Source organism: Clarias gariepinus, chromosome 13 (assembly GCF_024256425.1).
Source record: "Clarias gariepinus isolate MV-2021 ecotype Netherlands chromosome 13, CGAR_prim_01v2, whole genome shotgun sequence".
In the NCBI taxonomy this organism is placed as follows: domain Eukaryota; kingdom Metazoa; phylum Chordata; class Actinopteri; order Siluriformes; family Clariidae; genus Clarias; species Clarias gariepinus.
The window spans coordinates 1,372,902-1,389,995 of NC_071112.1; the positions used below are offsets into that span (position 1 = coordinate 1,372,902).

The window sequence follows — 17,094 nt, forward strand, 5'->3', positions numbered from 1 at the left end:
CGAGTGTCATTAGCAATGTTCCTTGTTAATGTGTGTGTGTGTGTGTGAGTGTGTGTGTTTGTGTGAAATTCAAATAAAACCGGAGAAAGGTTTACTGTGTAAAATGTGAAGGGGGAGACGGGAGGGGCTGATTCCTCCTGTCCTCTTCCTTTAGCTTCAGACACACATACACACACATACAGTACACAGTACACGCATAAATGGAAACACTTATCTGTCAGGATTTATTTTAACTTTTTTTTTTATTAGGTGCAGGTTAATTTGTTTTATTTTTCCTTCATATTTTGTATTAATAATTTTTAGGTATGTATTTATTTGGGGGCTGTGGAACAGATAATTTTGGTTTTTATAATTTTTTATGGGAAAATTTAGCTTTGATTTACGAGTGTTTTGGAATGTGAATGTTTTTGGAATTCAAGGGTCCACTGTATTGCCTTGTTGTCTGTAACTTTTTAAAGTAACTAATTACATCACAAAATTCTCGTGGACCTTGCAGAACTTTGCAGAACCTCAGATGGTCACTTGCGGCGGCTCACAGTGCCTAACACCGCTTCTCCATACAAGTCAAACCGCATAGGTGAGATGGGGTATAACAGCGGGAATAACAGAGGGGGGCGGGCTATCGAGGGCGGGGCTTGTAGGACGCCTTTCACACACACACTAATGGAATTACTGCTGTCTGGCTCACGGATTACATAAACTGTCTGAATAACGGATTTCTTTTTTGAAAAAGTAACTAAATAACCGAGTACTTAAATGGCGGACCTAACGCGTTAGATTACTCGTTACATTAAAAGAGTGATCCAAGTACTTTGTAACACATTACACGCAATACTGGTAATGTTTCCAAATGGACGTGGGTTCTATGTTCTTTTGACCCAAGGCTTCTACATTGGAATTTGCTAATGAACAGAATTTGGGAAACTGTTTTTAATTCCATCTTTTACTAACTTAGGATAAAAAACGATGACGGTGCAGACAGTAAAATTAACTACATCATGGTGACAGCATGCAGCAATGCGATTGAGGATGTCCAGGCCATTGGATACTGAAACTCTTCTGTTGGCAAAAGTTCTAATACTTTATGCTGTGAAAATTGGTGTCTATATCCTTACAATAAAAAGGTTCCTTAAGGGTTGTTTGCAGAGTGAATGGTTCTATTCTCCATGGAGTATTAAAGGATTCCGCCAGATCAATTTAAAACACTTCATGGCACTAGATTTAATATTTGTATTATATATTGCCCTGAAAGTCTAATGCACTGGGGTAAACACACATAGTGTAGGATCACAATCTCCAGGTAATCTGTAGTAATTTCCATTCCTGCCCAGCTTTAAGTGACTCGCTTTGAATATTTAATCCACACAACTTTTCATGCTTTGTTACTTTACAAATGGGATCAATAGTGGTGTGTCGACTTGCTGTGGGTATCAAATGAGGATGTTCAACGGGGCCTCTTTGTAAGTCCTTGGGAGGCCTTTTCATTAAAACAGCACCCAGAGTCCTCCAGAGCTCCTTTAGTTGCCATGGATTACGGTTGTCCCCCGTTGGGTAAGAGGGGAAAAAGACCGAAAAGTCCCCTGATTGGAAGGTATAGGACTGACGTGATCCTGGCCAGGTTTTGTAGTCTTGAAAACTCATTCTTCCCTGATGGAAAAACCTCTTCCTTTTTCTCTAGGCACGGGCCTTTGTGTTGGACCTCGTTGCAGACTGTGTGACGCTGCGACACGATCGTTTCTCTGATCAGTCAGCGCATACAGTATAACCCACCAAAATCAACACAGAGGATGGTGAATAAGGAGGAATAAAACCCTGAAGCGAAGGTGATGTAATGGGTATGCAGTCTTAATGACAGTGTTTTGACAGTAGACAAATTCCAGGATGAAATTGTAATCATTAAATTGGGGCAAATTATACCGAGTAAATTATGCAGAATAATTGGTCAGTTAGGACAAAAACTTGTGCTTGTCTTAAAACGAGATTACACATAATAGGACATCTGTGGAACGCTGGCTTTAATGTCTTCAAAGTATTACATGATGAGCTGAGTAATGTAAAAGCAAACAGTATGTTGTTGCAAGAACAGAAAAGCCAGTAAATATGACATATAAATCCCTCGAGGGAGATTATTTCCTGTAAGAAAATTTTGCTATAAAGAAAACTTGTGATTTGAGATATTTGAGAATTTTCAGCTGTCCATGCACGGCCATTAAATTGAATTTATGAGTCATTTCCAGGAACATCATACTCTCAGTTGTGGTCTTCATTGTGTGATAATCTACTGAACAGTAGCAACAGAACACAAGAAATGGTGAAAGGCATTTATGTTTAAAAAACGCCACTGCTGTTTTATTGCAATGAACATCTTTTCATTCACTCAGTGCTTTATTGAGTTTTTTTCTATCATGTTCCCAAACATCTGCTGCTGGAGAGAGAGGGAAAAAAAAACGATTGTATGGCAGGCCTGCATGTCATTTCCCCTCTTCCTTAATTATCTTTTCCCTTCTGAGTCTGCAGCATTATTGCATATGTAAATAAAATTTCATAACTTCCCTTTCTATTCCTGTATTCAGAGCTGTGGTCAGCATGTAGGACAAACATTTCCAATTAATGCAGGATTAGGTCGATAACGCTTTTATGAGTAACTGACTTAATAAATTGTAGATATTAATTATATAAATAAACAGCAGGAACATTAGGATGCTGGCTTAATGTAGAAGAAAAACACGTTAGAATGTCACTGTAGCATATCCACAGCTAATGTAGAATAAATGTGAAAATTTGGAAGACGTCAGAATAAATGATTTTACACTAGTGTAAATGTATTCATAATTCATTTTTGACAGTCATGATCCGGTCACAAACTCAGTTGGAGATTGGGCTCTGTTGGATGTGGAGCTTCGTGCTCTGTTTATACTGGAAGAGATTTTAAAAGTCTGCACATTTCTTACATAAAAAAAAAAACGTAGACCTCATCCTTGCATATCTTACAGCTCTTGCACACAAGTATACATGATTGCATAGTCTTGTAGTTAAATCTCACTCACTCTCTCTGCTTCAGTCTTTATACCCACAGTATTCTGTACTGGGTTGCTAGATTCTTGGAACCTGTCCCAGGGGACTTTTGTTACACAGTGGGGTACACCCCTGGATGGGGTGCTGATCCGTTGCACGACAAACGAGCACACACAAATTTTACATAATCATTTTTAGGTATTTTATCTCCTTGGCTTGTTCAGTTTTATTATAAGGTATAATACACGTTATATACACGATAAAGCAATACAAAGTTTGAACACAGTTTAATGATAATACTGTATGTAAATCAGAGGTCTTCAAAAATACCCAGAAAGGGCCTCATTCGGTAGCCACTTCTCTCCTGGTTAGGTTTGTGGTGGATTTGAAGAAAACTTAAAATAACCTTGCTTTTGGGAGGTGGAAGGAATCGGGAGAACACAGAACACACCTCTGGGTGCAAAACTCTGCACAGACAATAAACTAAAGTCAGTATCAAATCATGGATCCTAGATGATCCAACATGTCACATTCCTGCTTCTAGGCTGCCATTAAAAGATCACAACTTTTACGAACTCCTGCCTCCTGCTTTAGGATTATTTGGATATAATTTCTAGATGTGTATTTAAACCTTGTCAGTCGACATCCACATTAACTACAGTACAGTACACTCATGTGCTGGTTTGTTCTGTGTCAGACTCTCTGCCTGTTGGCGACCTTGCTTGTGCATTGGATTTGTAACTAACACACACCAATAACCACCACTTGTAAATGTTGAGGGTCCATCCACGTTCCATCAGTGGTGGGTGATGAATACTCCCCACCAGTTTCTTATGGGGTCGGGTTGCTAGCTCAACTCAACACCCAATTATTTCTGAGGCAATGTCTGCAGCGCCAGGGCTTGAACCAGGGATCTTCTGATCAGCAGTTCAACATTTTAAGCACAGAGCTACCCTTACCCCCTGTGGTTAGTAGGAAGCATGCTTTCTTGCTTAATCTGTTTTCTCTTGGTTTTGGATTAGGTAGTGAGGGTAAGAAGAATATGAATGTTTTGTATTTCTTTTGGGTTAGGTTAGTTAGTTCACACTGTGTATAGTTTAAGGGAAGTTTGTTTAATATTTTGAGTTGATCAGCTTCTGAATATAAAATGCATTTTTAAATATTTGATATATGTGCAGCAAAATCTCCTGGGAAGGCCCCGTGCGACTCCCGGGGCCCAGCTGCTCAGGGGTCCTAATGGCAGATTCCAACCTGTGTGCTGATTTTCACAGGAGATTTTGCTGCATACACATACATTTGGATCTTATTAAGCTGAACAACTTTCGCTATGCATGCCATTGGCTCTACTCAACAGAAAGACAGTAATTTTAAATTGTTTGCAAAACATACCCAATAGATTTTGATATAATACAACCAACGTACGAACAACCAGAAGTATGCGCAAACGGAAGTACATGTCAAATACACTCCCTGTTCGGTAATGGAAAAGGTAGATGGGATAAAGATGAAGTTTTGTCTTAAAACGACTCCAGCGTGTTAAAATTCACTTATACCACTTCAGCGCTGTCATTTCAGCATTAATATACTAATAAGTAATATGATTTAATCCCATAATAACTGATTACTTAAATAGATTTTCTAATTAATATCTATTAGTGCAGGTGTTCCTTTACAGTTAGCAAGTAGCTTATTATCAGCTTATTTTAAACTAGATTATCAAGTCCGGTACATAACTGTTTACCACATTGCTTTTACTCACCATCACTTATGGTGCAGGTTAATCTTCCTATGGATTTATAAATACTGCAAAAGTTTCATTAAATTCTGTCCAGAAAGTTTTGCATGATGCTGTGACATCATCTGGCTGGACAGACATACAGACATACAGAAAATTTTTCTGAGACTTGTTTCGGGTCCTCTAATGTAGGAAACGTAAAGATATCATCGAAAGAGCGAGTTCTGGGCCTCCCAGAACTCCCAGAACCAGTGGTAAAGTGCTCGCACTATCATCCGGAGATCGCTGGTTTGGCTGTAACCTCTCGCAGCTGGAGGTCTAGAGGGAGCTGATTGGCTGAGCTCTCTCAGAGGGGAGGGATGAGAGGTACTTCATGCTCCCACATTAATCACGGCTCTACAGCCAATCAGGGGCGTCTCTGAGCTCGTGCACGCGGAAGGAGCGGATAGCGCTGTCCTCTGAGTGTGTTACTTCGCCCATAACAAAATGTGAGCAAGCAGTTAGAAAAGATGAGGTCACTTGCTGACGTCACTTGGTTCAGAGAAAACACGTGATAGTCTTCGGCCCTCCCGACTGAGTAGGAGTAGTAGCCTTAACGGGGGTTGGGGGGGGATAATTGGACACTAAATTAGGGAGAAAATTGGGAAAAGAAAAAAGAAAAAAAGAGCGCGTTTGACCAATTTATGGACAAAATCTATCTTTTATTTATATATAGATTAGGATTTTGCTTCAACTTTTTAAAATCCTACTTAAATCTGTCTTCATCAACGTGTTCATAGCAGGACATAAAAGTTGTTGTTTTTTCCCACAGTATGACATAAAAGTTGTAAGAACGCCTGGGACACGCTCACAGTATGAGCTACTGTTATGTCACATGACATGACATGACATGACACATTTCCCCTTTAAATGCTTAAGCCCACTCAACCCAGTGTCTTTCTGGTGCTTGGGCCCGATAATTGCTGCCTTGCAACTAAATTGTATTATTATTATTACTATTTTGCTCCTACTTTTTTATCCTAATTAAATCCATCTTCATCAATGTGTTCAGTCACTTCCTTTCCTACCATTTGTTATTTAAAAAAAAAAAAGTTTTCTCAAAATCTTTTCCTTTGCGCTAATAAATGCACGCAGACAGCGTCAGGGATTCTGCGCATGCGCACCCGGGGTTCTAATGCGTCAGCGCGAGCGTTGTTGTCGGCGTAGAGTGAAAGGCTCTGCGCCTTTAAGAGAGGTGGGCGTGTACACAGCAGCTGCTCCGGCTTTACTGCTGCTGATCAGGACGCGCTCACACACACACACACACACACTCGCAGAGCTCGGACGCAGAGACATTAGATGCGCAACACACACACACACACACACAGAGGCAACAGTGCCGGATCTGTTGCTGCGCTGAACTCTTTCGCTGCGTCACCGCGAGTCGGATTAACATTTCAGCGGCGCGTGCGCGCGCGGGTCCCGTTCCCGAGATGAAGCCCGATGGTGAGTTTGGAGATTCGCGCACAGCTGTGACCCCGAGTAACCCCGATCACGGGCATCTCCAGGGTTTGCGCGTTTTCTCCTCCTCCTTCAGCTCTCTCTCTCTCTCTCTCTCTCTCTCTCTCTCTCTGTATTTAAACGTTAAAATGCTGTTAAAGTGTTTTCTTGGCATTGATGAGGTCATCAGGATTTGGACTGGAGCAGGGCGCGTGCGTTTTATTGATACCCATGCATGGATGCGCACTGCATTGCGCAATCGGTTTATGGTCCCTTTTTATTTTCTCCTTGACTTTTCTTTGCATGCACACTGGGTTTGTGTTTGGAGGTGGGTTTTGCTTGATGTGAGATGCTGGATGATGCGGGTAGAGGGTGCTCTCTCTCTCTCTCTCTCTCTCTCTCTATCATTTTCTTCCTCCTGTGCTAAATTTAGTCTGACATTTTTTCCCCTTAATAAACTGAATTTTATTTGATCCATTCATGCAATATTCCTTTTTTTTTATTTAAAGAAATAATACCTTGTGTGGCTTTTAATTGTCCACAAACACAGGGTACATCATAAACACCTATGTGTTGCACATGCAGTTATTTAGTTATTTGTGTTCAAAATCAAGTCATATGTGCATTTTAACAGATCCAACCATGATTTGTTACTATACTGTATATTGCATGGTGTGTGTGCATATATACATGTTCAACCCGAGTTTTTGTTGTCGATGTTGTTATACACTGCACTTCACACACACACACACACACACACACTTTGGGGAGAAAGTCTACAGTAGCAGGATAACCCTGAACATCTGGTAGTGCTTTCGCTTGATTTTTGTCTGACGTAGTTTCTTGCTCGTACTGGCCTCCTAATGTACCTGACAAGATCTTACTTAACCCGTGGTTACGGCTCTAAACCGAAATCTAAACTGAGCTCTTATTCTGTAATCAGGAACACAACAAAAACAGACCGGAACAGAAACACAATGCTATTTTTGTGTTTGGTGAAATTGGTAGAAGGTGGGGTAGTGGGTGGCGCCATGATATGGGCGTGCAGTGTGTCACATCGCCACCTTAGAGCTCCAGTGTTGCTGGTTCGATCCTGAGCTTGTTATGTTCAGTTTGGAGTTTGACATACGCTGTCTGTTATGTTTCCGGGTTTTCTTTATGTTCTTCAGTTGCCAAAATTTTTTTATAAATTATTTATGAGTAGTTTGATTGACTGTGCTGAAATTCCTATAGGAGTGAATGAGTCTATAATGGTCTGCTTTTTCAGTCCTCCTATTCAGCATGTATTACTAAATGGATAAACCCCCAAATCCATCTTGACCTTGACTGGGATAAAGCAGTTTCTAAATCTGAATGAATTAATAAAATTAAATAAAAAAGTGTGGATTAAAGGGGAGTTTGGTGGTGCTGGTTCAAAGGCTTAGCAGAAATATGCTGTAGAAATAACAAGATTAAAATTTAGGGACTTTTTTTTTCTTCTGCTTATCAGCCCACTATGGACCCAAAGTCCCTGCTTTTCCTCATGTGTGAATGCCGTATTATTGACCTGACCCTCCTTTCGCCTACCGGCTTGTGAAGGCAGGTCTAATCGAAACAGCAGAATTGCAGTCAGGCTTGTACTTTTACAGCCGCACGATAATTGAACCAAACTGCCCTGCTGGATATTTCAACAAAAAGCCCTCAAGGTACTTGTAAAATCCCAGTCGTAGCTTTCATCCAAGACTAACAACACCACAGGGCTTGAATGTTTTCTCTGCGGCCGGTGCCCATCACGAGAGCCTGAGGCAGGAGAGCCACTCGGAAGCCATGCCCGCGTGTGTGGGCACCGGTCTGGACGCTTGTCGGGGGGTGGTGGTGGGTGGAGAGAGGGCCATTGTTCGGTGGAAGCCGCTGAGGTAAGGCACTTGGGTTTCTTGCTCATGGCCAGATGTTGTGCTTGGCAGCCGTCCTGCCTTCGAAGCAGGTAAAACTGGCCGGGTAAAAAAAAAAGCTGTAGTTTCCTCAGGTTCTGATTAACACCACCGAACCAGTGGGTGTTGGATAAGATTCAAATGGTACGTGTGAGGATACAAGTCCTGGTGTTGTTCATATATGGACCTGGTTGGGTCATAAACACCTAAAATGGATGTTGTAATTGAAGACTGGGATTCCGGTCTCCAATTAATCTCCATGCAGTCGATTCCGTTTCGAACCGAAGTCTAGATTAACGTTGACTAATGCTGTGTGAAAGCTTGCCATTAGATTAGATTGCCAGCTCTGTTGCTCACTGTGTGAGTGAAAGGACCGCTTCCTTCCTTATTGGCTTCTCTTCCAAGCTTCTGTCTGCTCGGCTCATTCGCTGTTGTGAGGAACTGCTGGAGCGCTGCGGCATGGATACCGCTGGCACGGCTCCTCCGAGGTCTGGCAGTAATTAGCACCATGGTACAGTCTATACAGCGCGTCTGCGTTGGGTCATGGTCCGGGTCTCCCGGCCTGCGGAAAGCGAACGCTTTATTAATGGGTTCCAAGCTGCTCTGCTGCTGAGCACACTGGAAGCCTTTGTTTCCTCGCTCCTTCTCGTCTGTTTGCTCTGTGTGGTGCGTAGACGGGCAGCCAGTCCTGGCGTGTTACCGGTAGAGCTGGCACAGGGAGTGGTCCTGGTGTTTAGAGGTCTGACGGGGTCTTGGGTTTATGTGCACTGTCTGGCACCTGGTTGCATTTATTCAACTGGCACCAAAGGGTTTAGGTGCGAGTGACTGGAGCAAAGAATTACGCCTACTTTGACAGCGATTAGTTTTAAGCTTCACAGCTTGATGTACAATAGACTAAATTAATACACAGTTTGTTGTCCTTAACCACACCTGTGTTGAATTCTTGACTCTGATTGGTCAGAGAGGTTGAATTATTTTTTGCACTTGTTCGGACAGATTATCGATTTCTATAATGGTTTATAAAATGTACATTAAAGCCAAAAGTTTGAGAAGACCCAACCACCACACCTTTTAGGTGGGCTCTTACACACCTGGGACCAGGATGAAAGCACACAGTGTTTTAGGACGTCCCTGTTAGATATTGTAGCTTTAGAAGATCTAGTACATTTGGCAAATTCTCGCAGGCATGTCCCCAAATCTAGTGAAAAGCCTTCCCCGAAGAGCAATTATAACGGGAAAGGAAAAACAGATTAATCTAATAAGTTGTCTAAAAACAATTCGACCACTTAGTGAACTTATAACGCACTTGGAGGAAGGCGCTATCTGCTCCTTCCTCTTGGTTTTAAGCAAGAGCGCTTGAGTGCATTTGCCGTCATTCATCTAAATACTGTACTCTACGGCCTATTGCCTGCTTTGTCACAAGCAGCTTTATTTCTTTCAGGTTCTGATGTATTAAAACTAGGAAAAGCATTTAGTTAACATTAAAATGCGGTGTAACTCGTGTCATTGATTAGGTTTAAACTTTAGTACGATGTGATTTAAGCTATTTCCAGTCTTCTGCTCCACACTCCAGTCCAGTAGGTGGCAGTAATGCATCCTACACCTGCCCATAAACTGGAAAAAAATGGAGGAAGCGCTAAGCTCCAAATGTGCGCACTTTGTTTTTTACAGACCGGTTGGCCGATCACATGAACTCGTACTAATATGATGATGCAAAATACACAGACAGTTGACAGACAGCATTATTCTGTCTCCAGTCTCTTTATCAGCTCGACCCTGTGAGTCGCCTCATGCTCACACACCTGTAGCAGAAGCGCTCACACAGCTCGAGCATAACTGGTTACCTGCTAACGCCAGATACACACCAACTGATGTGTGCGTTTTACATGAGCATTTCGGCACGTCTGAGAGCCGCGTGATGCTAGGTAAGCAATGGCAGCGTCATCAACTTTTAATGCGTACTGCGATGCAACTCATACGACAGGCAGAGCAGCAGACGGTTGACCACACACTCCATTCACAGTTAATGGTGGCACGCAGGTGTAAGGATCTCCGCGTGTGCAGAGCCGCGGGGGTCAATAATAATGATGGAGAATAATAATAATAATAATTAAAAAAAAAAAAAGATAACCGGTTTACCAGGATGGATTTTTTGTTTTGTTTTGTTAAAGAAATCTTTGGATAAAATCTTCTCCCATCTCCTCTCAAAATGAGCCTCGGTTTTATCGCAGGCTGTGATCATCCTGACCAAACGTCAGACGCTCCAGATGAGGGTTTCTGTGGATGTAAAAGAGGGAGTCCTCATCAGTAGTGGAGAGAACAGATAATAAAAGGCTTTAAGGCACTTCTCAGTGCTTGTAGAGAAGAGCTTCAGAACATGTAGTACTGTGATCGTTCCTGTACAAATGGATGGTCTGGAGATGCCAAGCTAAGCAGCCGTGGTCACCTTCAGTGATCTTATAAAAGTGTGTGTTTAACACTAATGCAGGTGGTGATGAGAATAAGAACACGTAGATGGTGGACTGTTAGTTTATTGGGTGTGGAAGTAAATGTAATATTAATCAGTCAGCACGTGTACAACAAAGTAAACAGTGTTTTGAAGTCAGTTCCAGTTTATACCCGATGCTTAGTAAGTGTGTGGGGTTGGGTTTTGGTTCAGCCCTGAGTTTTGGTTCGGGTGGGGTTTCGCCTGTTCCTCCGCCTGTTCCTCCTGTGGCTTACTTTCTACCTTCCAAAAATGTTGGTTACACTAAACCGCCCGTAGGTGTAAAACAAGTGTGTGTGTGTGTGTGTGGGTGAGTGTGTGTTTGAATGGTGCACTGAGATGCACTGCTGTTCCATCCGAGCTGTGTTCTCATCTTCGGTCTGGATCCACCGTGACTCCTGGACTTGGCAAAGCTTCCAAGGTTTTGGATGGTTTATAAATACACACCAAACAGCCCCAACTTTACAACCATTAACATGAGCATAACTTGTGTTTTAGGACCTCTCGGGGTGTGCTGTGGTGCCTGGCCTCAGGACCTTAGGAAGCTGGGGGTTCGTTTGGGTGCAGGGGGGTTGAGGGGCGGGGAGGGGCCTCCGTTCGAATCCGGGCTGGTTCCCTCCCATTTCATTTTTTTTAAAACATGTTCATTAAATAATAGTACAAATAATCTCATTAAAAGGATGTCTGCCAATCTTTTTTTTTTTTTTTCAATGTATAAAAAAAAAAACAGCTACTTAAATTGAAAAACTTTAAATAAATTGCTGATTAATTATAGCACATATTACCTGTAATAAATTGCAGCACCAATTCACCACGTGCAGGAAGAACGTGCAAACACCGAGCGCACTCACACAGACCCGAGGCGGGAATCGAACCCTCGACCTTGAAGGACACGGTGCGAACCAGTACACCAGCCTGAATCCGATCCACTACTACGACGACCTTGAACTCTTTCCCTGATGAGCCCGTGAGCCGCAGACTGTTATGTGCTGGATACCTTTCTGGATATCTTTCTAAGTTTGACTGTTTTTATTGTTTTTTTTGGTTTTTTGTGGGATCAGACCAGGCAGGGCAACTTTTTATTTCATTTTATTATTATTTTTTTTATAATCGTAGGGATAGACGGGTCTCATATAATATTAATTATCAATTATATATATAATATATATGTTTTTCAGTTCTTTTGGTGGTCTCTGTCTCTTTCATAGGTAGATTGATGGGCGTCATCACTTCAGTCCCTCTTTATTAAGATCCGGCGTCCTGTCCGTCTAGCGTACGTTTCTGACAGACGGATCGCAGACGTGATCACGCGCCTGCCAGTCGGTCTCAGTAGTAGGAAGCAGGTGGAGATGAGACCTGAAGGAAAGGTCATGTGTGGGTTCGTCATGGTTTGTGTCTCTGATGGTTCTGGATCACTTCTGGGAAATACCTGTGTGGAGAGGAAGCGCTGCGTGGAAGGAATGCACCGCCCCGTGCCAGCCGGAACAGACGCGTGTCGTTGCAGCAGCCTCGCATGTTGAAATGATCGTTATGTCGAAGGCTTCTCTAATTCTTTTAACATGGTTTTCCTTTTTGGCTCACGATGAAAGACTTGACCTGTATTGGTACGTGAGGTCTTCAAACTTCTTCCTTTGTCATCTGGGAAAGAGAGGAACCCCGAAGGTAACATGCCCGGCGCGTCCACGACACCTCCGCCCACGTCGTCTTTCACAGCCTCGTTTCTCACTCCGGTTCATCGGGAACAGGATGCAGTCGCTCCGAGGAGTAAAGTGCGCTAAGCTTCGCCAGTGATTAATTCATGCTAACACTCCTTAACCCAGACATCTAAATATTATAATAACTGGCTGGAGAACTATTTTCGGGGCCAGACCTGTTTCTTTTTTCCAGCACTTACAAACACAATGTTTCATTGTTTTCTTCCAGAACCACTTAAGTGCTGCATTAGTGGCATGAAGAACACTTTCCTGCTTCTCTGCTCTGTGTATGAATAACAAAAGCCTGCTGTCTTGGCTACCTGTTTAAGCTTTTTTTTTTTTTCTTTCTTTCTTTTTAAAGCCGCTTAACTGTGCAAACACTGCTGGAGTTATGGGATACGCGGAAACTTGCCAATTTATTATGGAAAGTCAGCTAATAAAGTTAGTGAGGAATATTGTAGATTTTATTTTATTTATTTATTTATTTTTTTGTGAATTGCCTGGACCGCCGTGTTATTGTATCCTGAGGCAGCACGCGGAAACAAATCTATAATATTTATTGCTAACTATTAGGAGCAGGTGCATTACTGAAACGGGTGGGTGTGTGAATCATTAAGTCTTCAGTCAGGATGATTTAGTGTCACGTAATGGCCTGTGTGACTTCTCCCCATTTATTTTTGTCCATTCGCCCCAATACGCACCCCCGGAACCCCCCGCCCCCCCCCCACCACCACCCTCTGATCTTAATAAGCAGCTTGTCTCGGTCCCCTTAACTCCCTCGCATTTACAGACAATTAGCTCCCATCAAAACAGGCCAGCAACACAAGCCGAAGGGGGCACTTCTTGTCGCTCCTCCTCTTCTTTCCTTTCCCTTTATTTTTGACTAATGTTACACCAAGCTACTGAAAATGAAGGGGGAGGTGAAAAGCCTGGTCCGTCTATTTTGTGTTCTGCTCATGCTCAGCACAAAGCTGTTCTTTCACTAGGGATCCGAGCGCACATATGGAAACATTTCCCCCCTTACTCCCGCCAGACCTTAAGTTTTCCCCTCACCTAATACTGCCCTCCTCAGCTTCCATCGCTCCATCTCCGAGTCGTGCAGCTGCGCTCGGCCTGGACGAATCTCTTCCAAAAGACCGAATTCTGGCCGCTATGAGATTCCGGTCTGTAGAAACAATGGCAGTTTGGTAGAGCAACAAGAAAACACCATCTAACATCTGCATTAACAGCGCTGCCACTTTCTGCTCCGATTATTTAGAGTGTAATTTGGCTTGTTATTCAACACCTTCCTTTTTTTTCTTTTTTTTCTTCCTTCCTTTTCATAAAAGCAAGTTCAGCTCGGGGAATGTTCCTTTAAAAGTTTGCATGACATATATTTTAAAGATGCAGTTTTGAGATAGAAACCCCACAGATTCTGAACAGAGGAACATCCATCATATGGCGGAATACTTAGGAGTTTGGCTGGATCCGAAGATGGAAAGATGCATGATGGAGAGCAGCTCCACACTACAGTAAATTTTTTCGAAGGCAGCTATTCAGCAGCTCATCTTAAATCATCTTTATGCCTTTGTTTGGACTCCGCTGAGATCAGCCGGACTTCGCAACATCTACGTGACGCTGGGAGCGGTGACGTGCAACCTTTGGTATTTGGAACCGAGTATGTCTAGCAGTTGTGGCTTTTTCAACTTCAAAAATGATATTCTGTTTGACTGGCAACATATTTCCAGAACCTCCTGTAGCGAGCATCAGCTTTTCCCACAATTTCCCGTGAACGGAGATGTTTTTTCCGAGAGCCTAGATTACCGAAAGTGTTCGGTGCACTTATTGCTCCATTAAGGCGCGGAGGATGGGAAATGGAGAATGAAACGGGTTGTTGCCTCTCAATGACCCTTTCACTTAAATGTGCAGGAAACTTGGTGATGTGAGTCCTCAGAACTTCAGATGAGAGAATAATGATGGTGTGATGGCTCTCAGTAAATGTTAGATGTTTGACACCTGCCTTCGAATGCGGATCGGATGGGAACTAAGTGGAATGAAAACACGAGTCTGATGATGAAGTCACATTCTTTGAGTGACGTCCTGAGGGTCAGCTGTGCAGTGTTATTGGATTCCTGCAGTCCCATGGATGGATATTTTATGACCGGAGCAGCCCTCCCCCAGTGTACCGAGGTCCTGACACTGCCCCGCGCAGCACTCTGTTTATTTGTTTGATTGTGGGAAAATTCCTGCAGTGTCCGTGAGAGAGCCGACCCCATTCCCCGACTCGTCTTTCCCACAGGGGCTCGGCCCCGCTTCTCTCAGGATCCCCGCCGGCTGGCAGAGCGCACAGATTTCAGCTCTGGAAATGTACAATTAGAAAGTTTTTAACCACAAAGTTAATGTGTGCATGATCTCTTGTGATGGAGGGATGGATTGACCTCCCATCCAGGGTGTATTCCCATCATGCACCTGGTGTCCTGGTTATAGGCTCTGAATCCATCACCAGGTTCTGAAGATGAGTGAGTGAATGATGCACTTTCACACCTTCAAGCTTTAAGGAAAGAAGCATTAAGCGTTCTTGCTTTTCAGGACCACCGTAGCGCTCTGGCAGAAAAGTAAAAAATCCAGCTTCGTGAAAATCTGCTCAGATCGATGTCCAGGCGAAGGGGCCAAGGTTAAGATGGAGATCTCGATGCAGCGTAGAATGTTTAAGAACCGCGCGTTTACTTTGGCTTTCTTTCATCAGCTCAGGCATTTCGAATTTCGTTTTTTCGAGCTGCCTTAATGGCTCCGCTTGAACGATTTGCCCTTTGGCTTGGGGGGAAATAGATGGATCAGTTTAAAAATTATTTTTTGTTTAGCTTTAATATGACCATCGTATCGTGTTCGTTTATGGAATTTCTATCGTATGAGAATCTGACCAACTCCTCGGGAGAATTCCGCTCAGGCATGGCTTATTCTCAGGTGTGTCTTTACTTTCGTATTCGGTTTGTCGTCGGTGTTTTTAGGGGCATTTTCCCTTGAAACCATGATGCTGCATGAGTCATATGACGGCTTCGCTCAAAGTTTAAGGGGAACTCTTAACATGTTTTTCCTGTTCTTGGTCTTAAACGCATGACATCGTCACCTTCTTTACCTTCTTTCCGTTCGGCTCAAAGTGCATCTAAAGTGATTAACCGCTTTGTCAGAAAAATGAAAGTAAAAGAAAATGTTAAAAGGATGGTTTCCATATTTCACATAGAAGCTGATGCTGCACAAAAGAACATTCCGTGTATATCACTTTTAAGGGTCCCTCAGTTTGTCCAAAGTGGAACATTAGTGTGTGCTTGTGTTGGAAAGGGTTTTAAGGAAAAACCCTTTAGGCAATGTGTGTGTTTCTGTGTCTTCTGAGAGTAAAGCATGGGTTGTTGATAGAGATGCATTTCTCGAACATCCTGTGTGGTTTTCAGCTTGATTTTATTTATTTATTTATTTATTTATTTATTTATTTTTCACCATGATTGGGCGATCAGCCTCAGGCGTGACGTGTTCTGTACCAGGAGCGTCGCAACAGAAATGCATTCGCTCCATCATCCTGAAATGCTTTTTAGAGTTCGAATCCCGCCACAGCCATTATGTCAAGCATAGTAACACTAGCCAATCATGTGCGTCTGCGCTTTGGTCCTGCCCCCTAACTCTTAAGTCTAGTTCTTAGAAACAAAGGAAAATTCGGAATCGGGCAGAATCTGTCTTGGCGGAAACCGATAACCTAAGTAAAAACAAAATGCAGTTTTTAAATGATTTTATTTAGGTTAAAAAAAAGCTGCCCGAACCTACGGTACTTGGCCCTATGTAAAAAAAAAAAAAAAAAAAAAATTAAATAATTTCCCCTAAATTTAATAACTGTTTGTGTCACCCACCATTTGCAGCAAAGACTGCAATCAAGCAATGATTCTTTCCCATTGCTGTGGAGGAATTCTGGCCCACTCTACTTTGCGGAATTGTTTTAATTCGGCCATATTGGAGTGTTTAAACCTGTTCATCTTACAGCATCTCGGTCGGATTCATGTCTGCAACTTGCCCAGGCCACTTCAAAACCTTTTATTTAGTTTTTTTTAAGTTAGAGGTGGAGTTTCCGGTGTGTTTCGGATCATTGCCCTGCTGCATAACCCAAGTGCACTTGAGTTTAAGGTCATGATCTGATGGCCGGACGTTCTCCTTTAGGATTTACTGATCAAGCAAGAGGCAAATACTTTTTCACAGCACTGTAGTGTGCGCCAGTATGTGTGTATATAAATAAATTGGTCATTCCAAGTATTTACTGTAAAATAAATTCGTTTTGGTGTGACCAGTTGCCATCAGACGTCTGGAGTCGACCTGTGATGAGTTAAGTGTTGCGTGATGAATAAACCTGTTTCTCTCAGTCTCCAGAAAAAAACATAAACATCATCCTGACAACTGAAAGGAGCTTTCAAAAGCGGAAAAGTATTAATCATGTATCACAAACCAAAACCTTCCTTCAGAGCTCTATTGCGTTTTTCTTTTGTTATATAAATCGGAAAAAAAAAACAAATCAAATTTCTGCCATTTTATTGACGTTTATCTCACATTAACCCAGCGTCCGTCTGGAGCCCTCGGCCAAGCGTCTGACTGTAAATCACTAGAAGCACGTTACTGTGAAATAGGTAAAGATTATTTCATAAATCATGCAAAGAAGACAGCAGCTTGTTTCTTGTACAGTTTAAAGAATTCAATGATGGATTATATTAGCTATAACGGAGATGATAATTTTGCTCTGTTTCAGAAGTTTACAGAAGG

General features: G+C 42.5%; 1 protein-coding gene across 4 annotated transcripts in view; it reads left to right on the forward strand.

The window, feature by feature from the left end:
- The first annotated feature begins 6,042 nt into the window (after positions 1-6,042).
- Positions 6,043-17,094, forward strand: part of daam2 (dishevelled associated activator of morphogenesis 2) — a 107,063-nt gene continuing 96,011 nt past the window's right edge. For all 4 annotated transcript variants that reach the window (XM_053509433.1, XM_053509436.1, XM_053509435.1 and 1 more), the window contains exon 1: positions 6,043-6,235. The gene's annotated coding sequence lies outside the window, so the exon portion shown is untranslated. The remainder of the gene's footprint in view (positions 6,236-17,094) is intronic.